The 19952-nt window shown below is 37.4% G+C and overlaps 1 protein-coding gene across 5 annotated transcripts in view; it reads right to left on the bottom strand.

The window, feature by feature from the left end:
* Positions 1-19952, bottom strand: part of elfn2b (extracellular leucine-rich repeat and fibronectin type III domain containing 2b) — an 83904-nt gene that overhangs the window by 6528 nt on the left and 57424 nt on the right. The window contains exons 3-4 of one of the 5 annotated variants that reach the window (XM_079864217.1): positions 7849-7917; positions 6764-6877 (exon numbers count right to left, since the gene is read on the bottom strand). The exons of 3 other annotated variants lie outside the window; for them this stretch is intronic. The gene's annotated coding sequence lies outside the window, so the exon portion shown is untranslated. The remainder of the gene's footprint in view (positions 1-6763; positions 6878-7848; positions 7918-19952) is intronic. One more of the 5 variants, XM_079864218.1, reaches the window with a different exon arrangement.

Here is a 19952-nt window from a genome sequence, read left to right as displayed (position 1 = left end):
GTATATAAGAAATGTAGGATAAGAAATATGAGGAGGAGGAGGAGGAGGAGGAGGAGGAGAGAAGTAAAGAAAACAAGAGCATATTTAAAGATTTGGCAATGGTTTTAGTGGTGGGAGAATATTTCTAGATGACTTCTGAAGGTTAGAGAAGGGGTTTGACACTTGTAACTCTGCTTGAGCCCTGACTAAAACAGCACTGAGACCAGCTGTTATACGGCCCAGGACATCACCATGGTCTCATTGTCTCTACTGACAGGTAACTGGGACAGTGTTGACACTGATGCAAAGGAGCAGGCTGGCAATGCTTTCCCTTCCCTCTAGGAGGAAATGTCAGGCAGTGTGAGGTGATGTGAGCCAGTATGAGGCAATGTGAGAAGCTTTGAGAAGTAATATGAGTCGATTTGGAGCAGCGTGTGACATGGTGTAAGGCGGTCTGAAGCAATGTGAGGTGATACAGGTAGTTAATGTGAGGTTGAAGTAACTGAACAAGGATATTTACATGCACTTTCAAGAGTTAGTTTTCGGTCAGACTAAAACAATAATTCATCCTGTAATAAAATGTCATGTAAATGTTTAAGTCAGACTTTTGCAGACAAACAGATCTGTAGCTCAGAATCATACAGAACGTATTGTCATTTAAACTACATTTGGCCTTGCTGTAGTGCACTTATTAAAGACAGGTGATGCACGACAAAGAAAAACTGTCCAAACTAGATTTTTAAATATGTGATAAATATGTTCCAACTTATTGTACAACTTTTTTTTTAAATGAAATATATTTTATTTAAACCTTTATCTATATACATATAAAAAATATTACAAAATGTATCTTTTAAAATATAAAAAAAAAAAAAAAAAAAAAACCCATGGCAAAATAACTAAAACTTATTGAAAATACACTACCTTTTAAAGTTTTGAGTTAAGTTGTTTTTAAAGAAATTAATACTTTTAATATACAGCAAGAATAGTGATTTCTATTTCAAATAAATGCCGTTCTTTTGAATCATTTAAGAACCCTGAAAACGTGTCACGGTTTATAAAAATAATAAGCAGCACAACTGTTTTCAACATTGACAATAATCAGAAATGTTTCTTGAGCTGCAAATTAGCTTGATTTCTGAAGGATCATGAGACACTGAAAACTGTAGTAATGATGCTGAATAAATTACTAAATTTTAAGATCACAATAGTACTGTTTTCACTGTATTTTTGCACAGCCGTGATGAGTATAAGAGTCTCTTTACAAAAACATTAACATTTTTGATAACACTTTATTTTACAGTGTCATTGTTCCATACAATGCAGGTTACTATATAGTAATACCAATAAATTATGCATAATTACATGAAACCTACACTAAACCAAACCCTTATTATATATATATAGTTACTTAGTATTACTCAGTACTTAAATGTATAATTACAGTGTAATAAAAACCCTTTAAAATGTTTGAACGGAATTGTATGTTCATGAAAACATATTTTAAAAAATATAATCTAAAAAAATCTATATTAGGAATGTATTTTTGCACAAAAACATATGTTGTGAAACTAATAAAATGATGTTTGAAGCATGTGAAGCAATGTGGCTCGATACAAGCCTGTTTGATGCAATGTGAGGTGATGTGAAGCAGTTTGAGCAGTAGTATAAGGCAGTATGAAGCAATGCGAGGCAGTGTAAGGTGATGTGAGACAGTCTGAATCAATCAATGTGAAGCATGTAAGGTGATATCTGAGACTATGTATGTGGCTTGATTCATCAGGTTTGCTTGCCTGTGATGAGGCAGAGCTCAGCCAATATAGTTTAACATCTGCAGCAGGAGCAATGCCAAGCCTCTAACAAACCCACAGGGATCATATGTTTGTGTACCACACACCTGCTGCCGCAGCCTCACACAACATAACTGTACTTATTGCAGGGCTTTAGAGATGTCTATACACATGCACAGACTGTTTAGTAAGTGGGGATGATTAGAAGTCATTATGTTATTGGCACCTGTATGAGAGAGTAACAATATGTATGAAAAAGTGACTAGTCATGAGGATTAAGTTAATGAAAAAGCTATGCGTGTTTGCACGTGTAGAAACGATTATTGTGAGCTGATTATGATTAGTCTGTGCAAGTGTACATGTGTGAGTGGGGTAAGATGTGTCAGTGGGTAGAGACCTGCACTCCTGCGGGATTACCGCGGGACCCAACGTAACAGACTGTGGCACGGGACAAGATTTGATGGGCGATGTCGGTGCGGGTGGTAAGATACTCATGTGTGTGCAGAATAAAATTATTCGCAGGACTCACTTAAAATAGAAATATCTAAAAATAAAATATCTAAAAACAAAAAAATTGTTATTCATCTTTTCACAAAAGCAACAAGAACAACTAAAAACATTAATGTTGTGGGTGGGAACAGGGAGAAGGTAACATTTATTTTTGTGGGAGCTGGACAGAATTCCGGTGGAGTGGAAAATCCATAGTGGGTACATTTGAAAATGTATTTGCCAGATGTAAAAATATACAATATGAGATACATTTTGAAATATTTTCTAAAAAATATTTTAAAATAGGGGGAATGAACTACAAAGCCCATGATTCATGAAGCATTGTGAATGACAAGATTTTAAATGATTTGTCAAAAGACTCACTGTGCAGTATTAAATAAAATATTAAAATAAATAAAACATTTCCCCCAATATATTAGCTGTGGAGTAGTGTGCTAGATGCTTTGGGGAAGGTTGTGCCAGTGGCTCAAATAATGATAATAATGAGCTTTGCCTTTTAATACAGGAAAAAAAAAAGATTACAAATACTATAAAAAATGAAAAACAAAAAATCAGCAGCACTGTAATGGGATTATGTGTGTGTGTTTTGTGTCACCCCTTGATATGGGGCAAGTTGTGTCACTGGACCACTTACACATTTTCCTATGACTCTTTGTTATAGAGCGCTTTCAACTGAAATGAAAGGCAGCATCTTGAAACATTATTAGGTGTATTAGTTTTACATCTAATTTCTTCTTGCCTAGAGCACAACTTGAGTAAATGTTTACCCACACTCCCCTAATCTGAGAAAGACAAGATTAGAAGACCCTGAGGCTGACTGCCACCCAGCGACTACAAGTCTTTCAATTAATGCTCGTACTTTTCCCAGAGACAAAATGAAGGACAGATTGAGAAACAGCTGAAGAAAGTGAGACCGAGTGAGAAAAGCTGGCCAGCCTCTGATCTGTAAGTGTGGTTCAGACTGTGTGAATGAACTTCATCCTTCCCATGGGGAGTGTTTTTTTCCGGTCAAGACTTAAAGTGCTAACAGGCAACACTCTGGTAAACAAGACACGATCCTTTTCTTCGGCTTTGTCAATGGCACATCTACAACTGCAAATGCTCTCTCTTTCTCTTACACACACACACACACACACACACACACACACACACACACACACACACACACACACACACACACACACACACACACACACACACACACACACACACACACAGTATATAGTATACACAAGGCCACCCTGCAGTAAGAAGTGAGGCGCAGTGCTGTTCTCCCCAGCAGGGAGGTCTGTACTCCCTTCTCTAATTAGAGCAAATTGATCACTATGCATTGTGATTTCGTCCGGTCCACTGCACAATGTTTAATGTTTGGCCCCTAGGTTTTGGTGCGTGTGTGCGTATGTGTGTTCACGAAAGCATGAGTAGTTTCTTTTTGAAATCCTGGCCCACACACAGTAATTTGTCTGCTCTGAGCAAGTGTTCAATCGTGAAAGGTTTTATCATTTAAATTGAAGTTGAGGGTGCTCTGTCTGATTCTTTCATTTGAACTTTGCTCAAAAGGAAACTAGCGCAAATAGCATAGCATGGTGTTAGCCACATTGAGGCCATGGGTTTGATTAACTGATAAAATGTATACTTTAAATATAACATGAGTTTGTTTGGATAAATTTGTCTGCCACAAACATGTAAATTTGATGCCAAACTATGTTGTCATCAAAAAAAAAAAAAAAAAAATAATAATAATAAAAAAATAAATATATATTCTATAATTAAAGTGCAACTTTTTCAGCAGTCTTGGTTCTAAGAGTATTTTCCCCTTTCATTTTTCTTCTCCATAGGGATTTAAAAAAAAATCTTCAATATAAAGTTTCAAGCTATAATCCAGCAGGTCTATAAATCACTTACAATACTTTTATGTCTTTTATGAGGGAATGAATAACAAGCCCATGAAGGTTTGTGAATGACATGATCAAATAAAAATACGATGGTACAAAATTAAACTACTGATAGTTTTAAAACTGGCCAGTAAACTGGATTTATTTTGATGAAATACTATATAATTTTCAAAAAATGACTATATAATACTATATAATTATACTATATAATTAGTATAAAAGGTATGGAAATACTAGTATATTAGTAAATAAATACTATATAATTTTCAATGACTAATAATCAAAAACGGTACCACTATAAATAAGCAATAAACAACACCATTTCTTTGGCCATGTCTCATCTTGCCTAGGGCACCACGAGAGGCCTCTCTGCCACTGGTGCTTCCTCAAAAAAAAAAAAAGAAAAAAAGAAAAGAAAACATCACACCCCTAGCTGAAATGAGGTAACACATTCTGCATTTGATCATCTGTGACTGCAGTCGACAACCATGGCTAACCAAGCAGACTGATGCCTAACACACACACAAAAACAGTGCGCACAGGCAGCACTGACGCAGCTGAGCAACAAACTATGCCTATCTTCTGCAGAGAGGGGCTGTTCATGGGACGGCTGCCCACTCTGTTGAGACAGCCCCTTCTGTAGAGAGGTTTGGCCTAGCGGGGGAATCCAGACGCCAGGGATCAGACCGGGCCATCACTCACTGCCCCACGGGAGAGAAGGAACTGAGCAGATAACGGAAAGAAATTAGGTCTGCACGTCCCATCATGCCTTGCTAAAGGATGGAGCTGTGTGACCCAGTTCCCAGCGTCTCAGGTGTCCACAGAGAGAGACGAGGAATGTCCCAAATCCGCATTTAACCACACCACAGAGTGTTTAACATACATTCCTGCCCTTCACATACACTTGATGACACATAACTTCACTGTCTAACACACAGCAAACTGCACTTCACACACTAACTCATGACTGTCAGCTCTTAAACTTTGCATTTTCTGTCTGCAGGGCAGTATTTAACTCTTTTCATGAACTGATATAATAATCCAGAAACACTGTACTCATATTGAAGTAGTTTGTCTTACATAATTCATCCCACAGGGTGAGACTGATGGCAATTCTTTTTACATTTCAAAATTCACAAACCCTTTTCCACTGTGTGCTGCTACTGAATAACAACACACATTTAATGGAGATTTCACTAAAAATCCCTGTCTTGAAAGTCATGGCCTAGGAGTCCGGTGCTAATATGGGTGCTGCGGGTTCAACACACATCATTTGCATAAAGTTGACCCCATCATTTCTCTGTTGTATCTATCCATAAAAGTGGAAAATAACATTCAAAAAGCAAGTGTTGTTTAGAGTCTGTGGTCTGCCTCAGCAGTCTAACATCGCTCGTCAACGCCAAAGTAATGGAGATGGCCAATCAAATCAAAGAAGGCAGAGAAGCAGTGGATGAACTCCAGTGCAATGCTTCAGTTTTAACAGTGAAACAGTGCAAGGTAAGAAGTAGGTAAACTTTTAATTTTTGACAACTGTTTAATGACAAAAATGTTAAATGAACAACAATAGATTTCAGTCATGGTTCAGAGTGAAAGGATGCATATTTTAAATAAAAATATAATTTGCAATTAGTTTAAATGCATTACAATAAATTCTGCTTATTTTACGACTACCAGTCCTTTTTTTGCTCCACCCTCAAAAAAGAAAAAGAAAAAAAGAAGTCCTCCCTAATGCTCAAGACATGGCAACAGTAATTACTTTCATGTGATTCGTTACAAAAGTGCAAATCAAATATGCGAAACCCAGAAGCTCGAACGTAAGTGTGATGCGCTCGAACAGGCCTGTTTGGCCCTGTCCCAAATGGCATACTTCATATGCATTTTAGGTATTGTGGATTTACAATGGCTGCCATGTGCAAGTGTCCATTAAGTCCACAAGATGGTATGTGTCCCATTTGTCATTTAAGGTTTGAGAAGGGTGCTCGTGAGCGCGCACTTTGCAGCTGATTTGCGGCCTCGATGCGCACTTTTGCAGAGCCTGCAAGCCCACAAGCTCCGCAGCAGACTCCTATCTGACAGTCAAAGCGCGTTACGTCACGAAAGTGTGGACTCGAGGATTTCGAGGGCCTAGGGTTCCATTTGGGACCAACACCTCCTGCATGGCACCTGCATGCTAGCTGACATAAAATAAAGGATCGAGCTTAGGATAGCCGATACTGATCATCAAAAAAAAAAAAAACGTATTACATATACATATATTGCATATACATAATCGGCCCCGATACCAATCCTTGAGATTGGCTCTAGACATATAAAAAATATAATATCGGTTACTTCAATACTTTTACTCGAGTACTTCTACTTTATTATTGTGAGTTATTTGATCTTTTAGTTATTTACTGTAAGTGGATTTTCATGCTTTTACTGAAGTAATAATTAGGTATACAATGTGAGGAAGGCATTGCTATGACTTGCAATAAATCTAGTTATTGTATCACAACTGCATTACTTTACGGCCTGATTATCAGTAATGAGACTTATGTTCATTAAATAAAGAATTAACAACAGTTCATATACTCTTCATAAACATACTATTGCTGATGTCAGGCATGGAAATCACAGTCTTCAGTAATCTGACTCCAGGCTTTCATTGTCAATACTGATCGCTCTACTGCGTCAAACTGTGCTCATTCCAGCGAATTCTTCCTGTTAATAACAAAAATAACAGATTATTTTGGCCGCATAACACAGCCTTTTCTGTATAAAGAAAAACAAGAAGCACATGGAGGGGCTGCTCATGCTGGCAAACTCATCTTCTCACTCTCTCTAATTTTATGTTCCAGCATTTCTATTGTCAGTGTTATGGCAACACTGCTGTGATATCACAAAACTCTGACTGAATGTTCATAAATGAGAAGCTGAAAAAATGAAAGGGAGAAAGGCAGAAATTATTCCCTCGACAGTGACGATGATAAGGTATTCCTAATAAGCAGCCCTCTACTTCATAAATTGTTTAAATAGTAATTAGGAGAAACAGATAGTAAAACCTTTAAGCAATGAAAAATAGATTAAGAAACATTATCAGAAAAAAAAATCATATAGAATATGGACTTTTATTACAACTACCAATACGTTTAGATACATTTCAGAGTGCTGTTTAATCTGTTAAAGGGATAGTTCATGCAAAACATTTTTTTTTTTTTTTTTTTTTTACTTACCCTCATGTGGTCCCAAAAATGACTTTCTTTCTTCCATGGAACACAACAGAAGAAATTTTGTAAGATGTTCAAGCTGCTCTTTTCCATACAATGAAAATGGAGAAAGATCAGGGACAAGAGTGGTTCCAATTCACTTTCATTTGATGGACAAGAGCAGGTTGGCCAGTCTTTCCACAGAAGAAATTAAATCATATGGGTTTGGAACAAGTAAATTATGGCATTTAGGTAAACTATCCCTTTAACTTCTGTAGTTAGCAGAAAACCCATGTGTAAAGTCGACACAGTGAGAAGAACAAGAATACTTCCAGGTATAACCGCTGAGAGCAGCTGCCTGTGCGCATATGTACATTCCACAAGAGTGTACGTGACGTTTTCTCATAGATATGCTTGTGTTTTTCTGAGGTTGCCTACTATCACGATTTTCTATGTGTGTGTGCTGATATCTATAACTGTGTGTACCTGCGTGGTCGTATTGGCTTGTCTTGTTAGCCATGGAGAGGTATGATGGTATGACAGCAGTCTGAGGCTCTGCAACAGGAAAGGAGACTATATGTCACTGTCAGAGAACAGGACAGCCTGGTTGCTCTTTGTGCGGCCCTGCTAGCCAAACAACCTATCGATACCATTACAAACCTCATGTTAGAGGCTCTTTATCAGACTAAAAGATTGTAGCATGCATGTTAATGTATCGCACCATAATGCACCAGTGCACAATGCTGATGCTTTTAAATAGTTCCACATACATGGCACTACATGGATAATTACATATCACATTGCCTTTAAAGGGAGGCTTGTCTTGTAAGTGAATATCCTGTAATTAGAAGAACCTATGTAAAATGTTTCACATAAAGCACCTGCATTGATATTAGAACCATGAATTATAAAGCAAAACACAGAGGCCTTGTTCTTTCTCCAAGGCTTATTTTTATAATTTTCTCAGAAGTCTCAGATGTAGCACCGTCTATTTATCCTACTATTAAATGTATTGTATATTATTAGTCAAATTCAATACTGTAACAATGTCAAAACTCAGTGCATAATTAATTTGCATAGTGTTATTTTATATTTATGTACTATTATAGTATTTATTAATATTTTGAAGGTGCTTTTATTTTAGAATTTTCAGTTTTCATTTTGGTTTAAGTTTTAGTCATTTTGTTGTCATTAAAATTTTTGTGATTTGTTTCTATTTCTATTTAGTTTTAATTTATTTTTATTTCAGTTTCATTTCAATTTAAACTTATTTCAGTTAGTTATTTAAAAACACTGTTTGCATATAAATCATTTTAAAAGTGTCATCAGAGCTCAGTTGGTGATACTATTTGAACAGAAGAGATCGTTTACAGATTGAGAAGTACTAAAAAGGCACTGATGATAAGGATTTCTGTGTGGCTTCATCCATTTGGGTCATATTGATTCCTAAAAGAGCCCAAAGGCTCATAGCTGATTAAATTCACAGAAAAGTGCTGTGAAAATCTATTATTTTAATAACAGCTCTCTCTCCTGGTGCACTGTTACACATGCTCAAAGTGGACTTAGTCCCTGCAGAAAGGGCCATTTAGACAGACAGGTTAAAAAAGCAATATCTTTTAAAAGTCATAATGTTCGAGAGAGTTAATGGAAAGAAGCCGAGAAGTTGTGTGTGAGAGAGAGAGAGAGAGAGAGAGAGAGAGAGAGAGAGAGAGAGAGAGAGAGAGAGAGAGAGAGAGAGAGAGAGAAGTTGTGTGTGTGTGTGTGTGTGTGTGTGTGAGAGAGAGAGAGAGAGAGAGAGAGAGAGAGAGAGAGAGAGAGAAGTTGTGTGTGTGTGTGTGTGTGTGTGTGTGAGTGAGTGAGTGAGAGAGAGAGAGAGAGAGAGAGAGAGAGAGAGAGAGATTCCATTATCATTCTTTACGATTATTATTGTTCATTCTTGCTTTTTTCATTATTTACTGTTCTTCAATCTATTGTCTGCAGCTAATCTGTTTCAGCTTCAAAATACAAATTGAATTGTGGGAGAGAGAGAGAGAGAGAGAGAGAGTAAAAAAAAACTGAGAGAGAGAACGCTCTGGATCGGCGTATACAACAGCGTGTTCCAGATTCTGGCAATATTCGCAACTAGCACAGCCATTGAAGAGGAGTGGACCAACATTCCACAGGCCACAAGCAACAAGGTTTTTTTTTTTTTTTTTTTTTTTTTTGACTGTATTGGGACATTTTAGAGTGGCCTTTTATTGTGGCCAGCCTAAGGCACACCTGTGCACCTTTGGATGAATCATCACCTTTTCAGACTTAACAAAAAAAAAACAGAGAGAGAGAGAGAGAGAGAGAGAGAGAGAGAGAGAGAGAGAGAGAGAGAGAGAGATAGAGAGAGAGAGAGAGAAGACTTTGAATGATATGAAAGAAGATAGAATCTCCTCCCATCACCCTTTCCTTCACTAAGTGATTACTGACCAAGAATGCTAATGAGGAATGAAGTGGTGAGTCACCGCACTCCTCTACTGAAGCACACAAATATGAGACAGCACGCACACTCACTAATACACTCACACACTGGGATTGCTGACAGGTTCCCATACACTGCTGAAACATTGGGAAAGCAATGAGGAAGTATGTCATTTGTCATGATTCGTTTGGTCGCTTGTACTGCAGTGCGGCCAAACACAAATATATACAGTATATGTGATTTGCGATTGCAGTAATATTATTCAAAAGTTTGGGGGGTTATTTTAAATTGTAATAATATTTCACAATATTACTATTTTCAGTTTTTATATATTTAAAAAAATATATTTATGTGATGGCAAAGCTGAATTTTCAGTATCATTATCCAGTCTTCAGTGTCACATGATCCTTCAAAAATCACTCTAAAATGATGATTTGCTGCTCAAGTAACATTTATTATTATCAAGGTTGAAAACAGTTGCCCTGCTTAATATTTTTCTCAGCATTCTTTCATGAATATAAAGTTTAAAATAACTGCATTTATTTGATAAATGTTTTGTAACAATGTAAACGTCCTCATTGTCACTTTTGATTAATGTATGTAAAATATCCTTGCTGAATAAAAGTAATGATTTCTTTCAGGGCTGCTCGATTATGGCAAAAATCATAATCTTGATTATTTTGGTCAATATTGTACACAATTATTTAACCAATATTATAAACGCAAACACTTATTTTTTTGCCAGCATTTTTCATGAGCTGAACTCAAAGATCTAAGACTTTTTCTATGTACACAAAAGGCCTATTTCTCTCAACAAATCTGTCTAAATCTGTGTTAGTGAGCACTTCTCCTTTGCCGAGATAATCCATCCACCTCACAGGTGTGGCATATCAAGATTCTGATTAGACAGCATGATTATTGCACAGGTGTGCCTTAGGCTGGCCACAATAAAAGGCCACTCTAAAATGTCCCAATACAGTCAAAAAAAAAAAAAAAAAAAAAAACCTTGTTGCTTGTGGCCTGAGGAATGTTGGTCCACTCCTCTTCAATGGCTGTGCTAGTTGCGAATATTGCCAGAACCTGGAACACGCTGTTGTATACGTCGATCCAGAGCGTCCCAAACATGCTCAATGGGTGACATGTCCGGTGCTGGCCATGCAAGAACTGGGATGTTTTCAGCTTCCAGGAATTGTGTACAGATCCTTACAACATGGGGCCGTGCATTATCATGCTGGAACATGAGGTGATGGTCGTGGATGAATGGCACAACAATGGGCCTCAGGATCTCGTCACGGTATCTCTGTGCATTCAAAATGCCATCAATAAAATGCACCTGTGTTCATTGTCCATAACATACGCCTGCCCATACCATAACCCCACCGCCACCATGGGCCACTCGATCCACAACGTTGACATCAGCAAACCGCTCACCCACACGGCGCCATACATGCTGTCTGCCCTGTACAGTGAAAACTGGGATTCATCCGTGAAGAGAACACCTCTCCAAAGGGCCAGACGCCATCGAATGTGAGCATTTGCCCACTCAAGTCGGTTCCGACGACGAACTGCAGTCAGGTCGAGACCCCGATGAGGACGACGAGCATGCAGATGAGCTTCCCTGAAACGGTTTCTGACAGTTTGTGCAGAAAAATCTTTGGTTATGCAAACCGATTGTTGCAAGAGTTGTCTGGGGGGCTGGTCTCAGACGATCTTGGAGATGAAGATGCTGGATGTGGAGGTCCTGGGCTGGTGTGGTTACACGTGGTCTGTGGTTGTGAGGCCGGTTGGATGTACTGCCAAATTCTCAACATTCATTTCACGGGGAACAGCTCTGGTGGACATTCCTGCAGTCAGCATGAATTAATGTGTTTGGGATGCTCTGGATCGGTGTATACGACAGTGTGTTCCAGGTCCTGCCAATGTCCAGCAACTTCACACAGCCATTGAAAAGGAGTGGACCAACATTCCATAGGCCACAATCAACAACCTTATTTATTTATTTATTTATTTTTACTGTATTGGGTAATATACCCAAAACCATTATGCACTAATTATATGCTATGGTCAACCGTAGTGTATGAACTTTATAAGGTTATTTTGAACTTGAATGTTTTGCTTATCATTAATGGCTGCTCTGCCATAGAAATGAAGCATAATCAAATTATTTGTCTCCGGAACATAATCTAGGTGTAATATACAGTTTTTAACACCTCCTACATTTCTTTCTCTCTGCGTCTGCATCTTAATAACCCCCTTTCTATTATTCCCATGTCTTCATCCATTTCCCCTCTTCCATTCTTTCTCTCCTCTCTACCCCTTGAGGCACACGGCATTCTCTTATAATGATGCCTCTTCTTAATTCTCTGTTCCGTGGTGCATCAGAAAGGCACTGTTCCAGAGGGAGAGCTGAGAGATGTGCTCTGACTTTGATAGATCGTTGGCTATTAGTGGGTGGGTCCCAGCATGTTATCCGCCTCCATGACACGCACACACACACACACACACACACACACACACACACACACACACACACACACACACACACACACACACACACACACACACACACACACACACACACACACACACACACACACAAACACACACACAGTGCTACCTGCCACGGAGGACCAAGCCAAAAGCACACAAGCACAGTGGGGGAATACCTCACTAATCTGTCTGCCACGCATCCCTATCCAACTGAGTGTGCACTGAGTGAATATACACTGAGACTGATAGCAAAGCACAATGACTAACGGCCTATTGAAAATGTATGATGACATTCACTGATGGAAAAAGAGCATGCCATAACTGAAACCAAACACTCACTTTGCTATGCCAAGTGAGCAATGATGTTTTGACTGATTTATTTGGTTATTTTGGTCCTTCAAATTCAATATTTAAGGGAGTATACACAGACAAAATTACTGCAAAAAAAATAACATAAATAAAAATAAATGATCAGGACCCTGACGTGAAGCTTATTAACTTCCAAATGGACATGAGTTGAAATTATTATTTTATGATGCATTACATTTTATCATGAGAAGAAGCACAGAGTGACATGAGAGACAAGAAACACAGGAAGTCAATTACTTGGGACAGTCATTGTGAGATTATGTACAGTCAGTCGGTCACTACTGTTCTGTGCTCTACTGAAGAATAGCACTACTAAATAATAGCATTATATATATATATATATATATATATATAATTCTATTCTTTTGAACTTTCTATTCAACAAAGAATCCTGAAAAAAATCCATCACAGGAATAAATAAAATGTTTAAATATAGTTATTTTAAATTGTAAAATATTTTACTATATTAAAATTTATATTGAATTGAATTTCTGATCAAATAATTTCATCTTTGGTCAGCATAAGAGACCTCTTTGAAAAACAAAAAACATTCTTACTGACACCAAACTTTTGAACAGAAATGTGTTTGAAAAAGTTAAAGTGACTTGTGAAGGGGTAAAACAACCTCCGGGTTACCAGTCTGACTCGCTAACCATTAGGCCACAACTGCCCCAAAAACTGACAACAAAATGATGTGATTGACCAAAGTAAATTTAAAGTAAAAGACAGAACGAAGATAAGAGTTAAAGGAGAAATAAATCTTTTTGGGGCAGATTGGCCTCTGAAGAGAATGAGAGAGAATGAGGGAGGTTGATTAAAACAGACAAAGTGAGTGAGAACGATGAAAAGAATGATTAAAAGAGAGAGAGGTTGAGATTTGTGAACGCGTGTGGGTGGTAGATGAGAAGTCTGTAAACTATATTTTCTGTCTGACTGGAGATGACAGAAAGGGAAATGCTCCTCACTACCCTGAGGCCACACTCACCAACCAGAGCGACACAGCCGAGGTCAAACTTATTGACAGCTATATCGGATCAGTGGGAAACCTGAACACTGATATAGGAAAGAGAACAACTTCAGCAGAAGACAGCAAGAAATATATAGGGTTTGTGACTGACTCAGACTTTGTCAGACCAGGTACCCCCATGGACCACAGCAGGGACCCTCTGATCAGAATAGTGTGTGTATTTAAAATAAAAAAAGAAATGAAAAAAAAAATGCATTTAATAATTTTTTTTTTTTTTTTAAACTGGCCGTTGTTATATCGATCTGCGTTATTTTGGAATAGATAAAAATTTGCCAGATTATTTTGAGTTTAAAAGAGCATGAGCACAGTCGACACTTTGAATTTGCACGTATAAGGATATTGCGTCAGGAGCTGACTAGCAAAATGCTCAAGTAAAAGTTTTTTGGTCAAAGTCAATGAGAAAACACACTGTCTGTATATATTCTAAATTCTGCTTTACTTCACTGTCCTTGAAAGGCATTTTGTAATGTAAGATATATATATATATATATATATATATATATATATATATATATATATATATATATATATATTGCGCCTTTCAATAACCCAAGGACACTTTACATAATATTGACAAATAACACAAATAATACTCCAACATACATTTTGCCTATGGCCTCCAAATGTCTGCAACCAGCCCTGCATTAACACTACTGTTCAAAAATTTGGGGTAATGAATCATTTTATTTAGCAAGGCTGCATTCAATTGAAAAGAGTAACAATATTAATGTATATAATATAAAAAAAACATTTCTATTTCAAAGAAAGGATGTTCTTTTGAACTTTCTATTCATGAAATAATCCTAATAAATATGTATCACGATTTCCACAAAAATATTTAGCAGCACAAAAATATTAAACACAGTTGGCAGACCCCCTGTAGTACAGCTAAGGACCCATAGGGATTTGCGGACCCACTGTTTTAAAGACTTAAAACGTAATAAACGTAAACTGCGTTTATTATTCATAACCTTCTTTTTTAGTGGAGAAAGCTTCACATTTGATTGGGCAGACCTTCTAAACATAGCACACAGAAATACTGTGTGTGTAAATGCGTCTGCAGCAGATCTGAGCCGAAAGCCCAGTGAGCTGAACATGAGCTTGATTCAGAGTGCATCAAAACAGCTTGCTGTGTGTTTCTGCTTTGCACTCTCATATCATTGAATTGTTTTGTCTCTTTTATTCAGGGGTGATGGTAGAAAACCTGCTAATAAACTAGGGCACTGATTGTCTTCAGGCATAGAGGAGAAAACGAAGAAAAGAGAGCACAGACAGCGGGGAAGAAAGAAAGGGAGACAGAACAGAGAAACTGAAACAAGAGAATATAATGTGTACAGTTTATTAAAGGGAGGCTTTAGTGAGACATCAAACATAAGAAACTGTTCCTTGCATTTCTACTGACTAAATGTCAGATATTATACTTTAACACAGATTTTTAATTAACCACAATCATCTACAGTAATTCCCAAATCCATCAGTTGCTTTCCTTATTATTAAACATGTCCAAAACAGCACATTTAAAATCACTTTAGTTAAATAACGGTCATCCATTGTTCTTACTGGCTTTGACAGAAAACAAAGCTGTTTCCATTTTAATTGTTGCTTATAAGATTGTACAATATGAGTAAAAGCCAAGGCAGAAAAGTGTGCTTAATTGTTTTGAATGTGCACTTGTAGTGTACTTCAAATCCTAAAAGTAGTGTACTTCAAATCGGCATGTTTTACAAGACACTCTACTTCAAAATGTCATTCCTTCATGTATCTTTGTAATTGTTTGTGAAATTTAATACCAATTTCTAAGTGAAAATTGTATCTACATCAAATTATTTTTAGTGAAGTTCACTTGTTTTGGTGTGTTGACATGCTAAGTACATGTAAATAAATTGATTATAATTTTAACTGTAGCGTGTTACTCGATATTACATTTTGTTAATACATTTTAAATGTATTAAATTTCAACTTCATAACAAATGTGTTATTACAAATATATTTAAATACATGATTTACAAGTTTCAATAGAACTGACATTAAAATGTATTTTAGTTTATCATAAATGCATGTCAGTACATTCTGCAGTTCACTTTAACCATATTTTAAAAACATTAGAATTATGAAATTACATATAAAGATGCAATGAAGTCCTACTTAAATGGGCCAAAAAGGCAGACTTTAGTTCAAATAAGTGCATTTAATATTGCACAAGGGGTAAGATGTATATATCTTATGACTTCATGATTGACAAACTTTTGGGTGTTTTACTAGACTGGGAAAACCCAGACAACTTCCGGCAAATTTAGATTTGCTCTGCAAGTAGTCTGGCAAAGAGCTCATTCAAGCCCATTTCCATGGCCTCAAAATCGCGGCACCAATCAGAAACGTTGAGGCGGGCTTTACAAGATGACGATCGCTCTGATTGGTTTTAGGTCTAGCCTATCCAATTGCGCCCAGAGGCATTTGAGCGACGTCCACTCCGTTGGTGAAGCGCACCAACTTTTAAATGCATTATTATATTCAAATTGCAAACACATGAGGACAGTCTCCATGAAAGACCCACTGGCAGATGAACGTGCTACTACATTTCTCTCCGAAACGGTAGGAAATTAAATTAGATTTAATAGAGGATTTTAACTTTGACAAGATGATTGACAGGGCAGTTTACGTGACAGGATGCACGCGACAGATCCGTCCGATAAAGATGACGAAGTAGTATGTCCCAAAGCTTGCCTACTTTTTTGCTACACATTCAAAAGTAAATACATTTTCTTCACAAAAAGAGTACATACTTTTATGGCGTAGTGTAACTTTGGGACACCGCATATGGCTTTACACGATGCTGATCGCTCTGATTGGTTTTAGGAGTTTTAAGTCTATCCAATTGCGCCCAGAGGCATTTGAGCGACGTCCGTTGGTGACGCCCCTTTGGAAATGAGTTATTAAAGGAGCTTTGCCAGACCATAACTCAGTTACTACTGAGAATGGTCTGGTTTTAACCAGGCTAGTGTTTTGCATCAAAATTGGTGTCATGTTTGTGTGCAATCCTTATTTACATGCAAACCTGAAATGGTATTGGCAAACCCAAGCAAGCCCCTGTGCTAATGATGACAAATTGTCAGAATGTCTGGAGTCTGTGGCTAGATGGAAAGAGGCAAGTAAGATCAAAACATGAAGTGAACGCTAACAAGATATTTATGTTTCAAATCAAACATGCTAGTATCAACAGTTTAACTGGACATCTTACACACACACACAAAGCTCTGCTCTTATTAGTTCTTTATTAGTCCTTTAAGGGTACATTAAGGTAGAATAGCGATAGATGAGATACACAGGTGTACCTTTGAGAGCTACAATCTTTTCAGGTGTTACACCCCTAAAGGTCAAATTTTTGCATATATATATATATACAGTATATATATATATATATATATATATATAAAATGTTTTTCTGATAGTGTGCAGGACTGTGAACCAAAATGCCTGACACTGTCCAAAATTCCGTGACCGGTTGCACAAACGGGTAAGTCTAGCCTTACAAGTTAGTTATCCATTTTTTTCTTTAAGACTGTTCATAAAGTCAGATAAAAACGTAGATTGGTCTAATTTAATACCAAAAAGTAAGACAGATTACCCCTAACTAACTGCTAGAAGGTCATATTACTAGTTATCAAGACAGAGTCAAAATGGCTATGTTTACGCAACTGGCCCCAGGTCAGGTACAGTGCACAAAAAGTTTGAATTTCGGTCTCTCATCAAAGTAGGCCAGTGAAGAATGTGTCAGGAAGAGGACAGGAAAGGAGGACAGTGTAAAAAGGGAACATAAAAAGGAAAAGAAGGGAGACTGTAAGAGTAAGAGCTATAAGAAGAAAAGAGAGCAGATGAGTAATGAGTAACACGACTGATGCCATTCAGCACAAGCAATGACAGGCCACTCTGATCAGGATGTTGGGATTGTGCGCAAACAGTCATGAGCTGAATTACAGAAAATCATGCCTAGACTGGCCTAGAAAAAGATCATTCTCTGAGGTAATTTCTGATGACTACTGTAAAGCAAACAGCAATTTTTCCGTTCTCCTGATTTGGCCTGATGAGAGCTATTAGTATTAGATGACACTCTCGTCACTTTTGTAACAAATTCTAGAAGTCACTCTGGTGCCTTAATCAAGTTGTTTCAAGGGATTCCATCACTTCACCCAAGGCTAAACTTTTAAATTTTAAAATGAATGAATCTTCCGTCATCTTTTAATCATAAATCATTTAATTTCTTTTGTTTGCCGTGGGACACAAAAGATTTTCTTAATATTTAAGCTGCAGCTAAAAGACAAAAGCACTATAAAATGTTATAAAATGATCTATTCTATTTGTGTTCTATATTTCCAAGTTTTTAGAAGTCATATGCACGTACCCCACACCACTAATCCTAACCAAGGGGTTTACAGTGCGTATCATATGCACGTAAAAACTACTTTTCGTGTATAAATTGCATGATAAATACTATGCGTGCTATAAAGATACATTTCATGAGATCGGGTTGGAGAAAAAGATCCCCATCCTGCGCCAAGAAGCATTATTATGACAAGTTTGATATCAGTTACTTAAAATGTCTATACAATAGTACACAACAAATGTAGGTTTACAAATATATTTATAATATAAATATAAGCATAACAATATCCAACATGCATAATGATATCCAAAGATTGAAGAATGTGATGAAATCCTCCTAAATGACATAAGAACCATGTGATGGTACAGTGATATTTCTCCAAATAAGACCGCATGAGTGAGCGAATACCCTACTTAACTTCCTGTTCATTGGCTGGGATTTTTACTGTTGTCATTCATGGACATTTTACACGTTGAGTGAAAAGGTCAAGGCGGATTTGTCATCTGCTGAGACAGGCAGCTGCAAAATAATAGCAGGGTCATGTTAGACATCAGGGTCAGCTTAGCAAATGTGCTTTCCTGAGAGACAGCCAAACCCCACTCATCTACTCTGTCTGCCCTTATCGTGAGCTGCCGTATGAGCCGCACACCCCCATAATCAACAATATCTGCATTAAAACCTGCAGAGCTACTGCTACACACACCCTGACATTAACGTTTACAGTCCCCAGGAATCAGTTTAATGCCCAACATGAGAGTTTAAATGACTTTGTGAGAAGACCATGGCTGGTCATGTGCATTGAGTTTGTCGTGATTGAGGTGAGGGATGAAGCGAGACCTTTTCAGAGAGTGCGAATGGCTCTATACTTTCTGTCTTGGATCAGGTCGCAAAACATATAAAGCCTTAGAGGTAATGCATTGTACTGAGATTGCTTTGCTACAGGGTCTGACACTGCGGGTGCGGTTACTCATAAACAAACAAATTCAGCAAACAGACATGCACATGCACTCACTCGGTCACAAACATCTTATTCCACTAGTAACACAGAATCTATGTTTCTGTGAAAGTTAGATGGTGATAAATGAAGACCATGACTTAGTTTACTTGTGCTACTTTTCTAATGTATAGATTGTATTGCTCTTGTTCCATTCTTGCTTTGGTTACCAAATAAACAACGGTGTAAATGAAAAGCATGCTTGAGATGAAATATAAGATGTGATCCGTGGTGAAAATAAAATCAATGTAAGTACCACTCGAACAGAATATTTTATTTCCAGCAAGCTGGTATTTGATCAAATTCTACAAAAAGTATGAAAATCATTGCATATGAGAGGTCCTCACTAATACCTATTAAACTGTCTGTGTGTGGGTCAGATGAAAATGCAAAAATGTTTCATTGGGTAGTTTATACAAAATATAAATAAATCAGTAAAAACAATCCAAGTCTATTTTAAAGTCCTCCTCAAGTTATAAAAGAATATCAAATGTGTATGTGTGTGCATGTATGTGGCAAGGGAATATACCACCCACATGCTACATCTTCAGTCATTAGATAATCTCTCTCTAGTCACAGCAGAGACAAACTGCTCACTAACAAAGCCCCTCCTACTTCTGCTGTTTAACCCCATATTCTCCTTCACATTAACAAACAAACAATAAAAATCTTGCACAGTCGATGTGAAATCCACAGCCAGAACAGCATGTTCTTACCAACCAGCTTAATAAACAGTCTTGAGCATGATGCCAGACAGTGAAAATCCATCCTGCAAACACCTCCTACACAACTGCCCATCAAACCCATCCAGTGCCACCATGGAGTTAACCGCTGGAGCAGTACCACCGACAGCAGGAATTCACCATCATTTAGACACTGA

This window comes from Squalius cephalus, assembly GCF_949319135.1.
Source record: "Squalius cephalus genome assembly, chromosome: 1".
Taxonomy (NCBI): Eukaryota; Metazoa; Chordata; class Actinopteri; order Cypriniformes; family Leuciscidae; genus Squalius; species Squalius cephalus.
This window is presented reverse-complemented; position numbering and strand designations above follow the sequence as displayed.